The sequence below is a fragment of the Telmatherina bonti genome (genome assembly GCF_933228915.1).
Source record: "Telmatherina bonti genome assembly, chromosome: 4".
Lineage (NCBI taxonomy): Eukaryota > Metazoa > Chordata > Actinopteri > Atheriniformes > Telmatherinidae > Telmatherina > Telmatherina bonti.
In genome coordinates this window covers 29,475,071-29,479,109 of record NC_136622.1, presented here as the reverse complement: position 1 = coordinate 29,479,109, position 4,039 = coordinate 29,475,071, and positions in this window count along the sequence as shown.

The following is a 4,039-nucleotide window of genomic DNA, read 5'->3' as shown; positions in this document are numbered from 1 at the left end:
AAATAAGTTTGATTCATTTAAAAATGATATTACCTAACAAAAAGCCCTTTGATGCATTTGGGTAAATTGCCTATTAAAACAAAACAAAACAAAATAGAGGGACAAAAAAATGCTTGCTAATGCTAATCCCCCTTAATAACTTCAGTGTTCACGTGGCACTGCTTACACATGGGCAATCCGAGACTGTCTACCTCCGCCAAGGCCTCAGAACCTTGACCCTCACCTAACACAGATCAACATAATTAATTCATTGCTTCTGCATCAGACTGCAACACACCTCTGGTTTGATGTCAGCAAAATTTTCACATCTTTTTCAGCTGTTATATAAACAAACACAGAACTTACACTGCTTGTATGTCTTTGTCCTGCAGACATTAACAATATGTCAGAGCTAATATTAAACATTTAAACTCTGGTGATTTTTAACATTTACAGGTTAAGAACTAATAAAGCTTCTAAAACACTACAGATGCATAAAACCAACACTTTATCTGAACATACAACAAAAGCTACACGACTCATTGCTCCACTGCTGACTAAGGCTCTGTTCAAAGGGCGTATTTAAGTTATTAATGTTATTACTATTGTCAGTGTGAATATAAAACAGGTTTTTTCTAACATTTGAGACAGAAGCTGGAAGCCTGTGATAACACTGACAGCATAATGCTGTCAAATCATGAGCATTTACTGGGGAGCATTAAGCAGAACTGCATTATGGGATCTGTGTGGTAAGAGGATGAGCATCAGACCTTCATTTTGGACAAAAAACAGAATATTTTACATTTGCTGCATCTCTTTAAAGATGTTTGTTTTTATGTTTATTTTTGAAACTCTGAAAATAATAGGGGGTGGCTTTATGAAGAAGCTTTTTTCAAATATATAAAACAGTCTCTGAGCCTTCATCTTCTGGATTTACTCTTTCAAATAAAGGAGAAAAAAAGCCCAGAAGTCTTAAAAGGATGAGAGTTGAACATGCCATATGGCACCAGCTTGAGAGAGAAGTCAATCAGTTCATGTCATAGAACGGCAACTTCAACTGTGAACAATTCCTCAGAAAAACATTTCAGTATCAGATGAAACGCACTTCCCATCGAAAGATTGGTGGAGAACTCTAATGACACAATCATCTCCCATGTGGTTGTGTATCAATTACAACATGTCACACAAAGCCGGCTGCCTTAAACAAGATATAAATGTATTTAAAACCACATAGTTTAAATATGGACACATATCTAGAAGGAAGATTATCCTACCATGTGTTTGTATTTCCTTCCCATAATATATGTGGATCAGGAAAGCAAGCCAACAAACAAAAACAACTTTTATCCAACTTGTTTTTTTTTGTTTTGTTTTTTTAAAGGGATGCAACTAAAGCTGCACTGACAGCTCTCCTTGGTTGTACATTAAAGTTCAATAAGGGTGGAAGCACTTAATAACAGTTTCTCACACATACATGTCCGTATAGCTGTTCGTACCCTGTATTTATAAATCCAAGCGAAAGCAAGCACCACCAAAGTCACGCACAGCATTCAGCCCTTTTAAGTGATAAAGCATTGTCCTTGAATAGTCAGACACAAGTTGCCGCAATGTATTTGGGCAGAGTGCTGTCATGCTGCAGCAGTGCGGTCTGCTCATTATCTTGTGTTGTGTGACAGCATCTCTGAATCATATGGCCCTGAGAGTTGAACCAAAAGGGGGGAAAAACTCCCTCCCAGATGATGGGGAAAGTGTGCAATAACAATGTCCTTGTCCCTTTACCGATTACATAAGAAATTCCACTGATGTCAATCACCTACTAACAGGGCCTGTCCTTTCAGAAACAGAAATAAGCTAAAAAAAAACTGTGTATGCAAGCATATGCCACTGTGTAAGTCTGATGTACTAAATAAAGCCCAGGATACATTTAAGTTCAGTTCATTTGTTGAGGATTTAATTCTTGATACAGTTACACAAAGTCAAGGCATGGTTCAGGTGATGGACTGGTTTTCTTCCAGCTGGAGTATGGACTGCTCCATTACACACACATACACAACCCAACCCGTCCCCTGACCATTTATGCCAAATAAAAACTACCATCTTCAGGATACTATGTCTGTCTCTGGCCTGACACTGTTGCTGATCTGGGGGATCCGTCTACATCTGGATCTGCCCCAAGAATGACCAACGGAGACAGAGTCACTGGAAACGCCCCGGCTGGGGCAGGCCAGGGCCCACACTACAGCCATATGGCTGCAACCCCTGCCAGGATGACCCCACCACAACAACCCTGCCGGTCAAACAGGCGCAGCCACCGACACAGAGGATCCCTGTGAGGAAAAAACATGTAATGATACCTTCTAGCAACCTTTGAGAGTCCGAGGACCCATTGAGAGAAAGGACCCTGAATTCAACTATTTTCAGGAGATTCTGTTGATTTTCAATGTGCTGGCAACAGACAGAACCACTTTGGGCAACTGAGCAAGATGCTTACAAGATGCCTCCTGACTGCCCATCTCTGGATGGGTAAAATGCAAAAATAATTATCATTGTTCATATTCTTGAGAAATTTCAATAACAATACTAAAACAATGACACTTGTTCTAAATCTTCAGTACATGATTTACATTCCTACACTGGTGTGGTCTCCTACACAGACAGAGAGACTAAGTAAAACGTCCTTCATGTAATGCACCAGTCTCAGTGGAACATAATGCAAGGCACTATAATGCAATGCTCATCCTTCATACTAATAGAATATGATCGCTTCTCTTTTCCCCTAATCACCTAACATAATTCATAACAGGCATTGTGGGAAATTATTGTGGTAAACCTTAGAGAACAACTAATTCTAGAAAGGAGGATAGACAAAAACAAAAAGAAAACTGTCAGTATGATGCATATTACTAATAAACTGTGTAAAGTCCTGAAGTAATACACAGATCTAATGGACATGAAGCAACTTCTAAAACATCTGACCCATGCATCATTGTATTAAAGCCAGTCTGGGTGACATCAGCGACAGCAGGTTTGTGAAACCACCATCTGAAAGAGAGGCTTCACATTACACATGACAGCCGTTTGCAAACAGCCTGCACTGAACAGGCATCACGAACTGAACTATATGACGATGTCTATGATGTAACAGGGACAGGAAACAGGAAGCTGCAACGCAAAGCAACAAGCCAGGCACAGAGAATGAAGAAACCAAGATTTTCTCAAATTTATTCTCATCTTTGTTTTTAAAAGAAGTGTAGCAGCAGCATAATCAGAAGAAGCAGAAGATGTGATAGTGAAGTGGCAGAGCCGGTGCAGTCTTCTGCTCGAGTCCATTTACTGCTTGCAAAACAAACCGTAATGATTTCCTGATGGCATGCTGTGTCTGCCTGACAGAAGCCTGCATTGCACTCCTACTGTATAACAGGTGCACTGATGACTGCGCTGCATATGATCCCTACAGTTGGAGGTGCTAAGCACCATAGATCACCTCTAATGTTGTCAGGGAAACCAGCAGTGTCGCTGTGACTCTGTAATAGAGGTTAAATGCACTGGCAACCTCTGAATCAGCTTTAGTATTTACAAATTTGGTTGTATGTTTCTTTATGTTAAGAAGGCAGCAAGAGCTACAGATGAAGACATTTTGCTTTCAGGTTTACCCTCTAATTCACGAGTACGATCTCTCCAGAACATCTTAAAGGTGTTGATTAAAACCTGGCACAAACCTTCATTTCAAATCAAGAATGAACTTATTTGAATTTAGTGTTCAAGGTGGAGAACACATAACACAAGAGGTCATTGCAAACACAAATATTTGACTGGATTAAATGATGAATGATGACATTCACATAACGTACAAAAACTGATTAATTTTTATCGGGATTATTTAATGTAAATACTTTTTTGTGCATTTCTCAGCATCATAAGTCGTGAACAGAAATGGAAATAAACTGCAGCTTCCCTGGCTAGCAAAGGCATGCAACTCTAATTGCAGTCATTACTTTCACTTCACTCAGATCGTCATGGTGCAGTGTGATTCCTGGGCCAGAGACCGGCACTGAAAGGC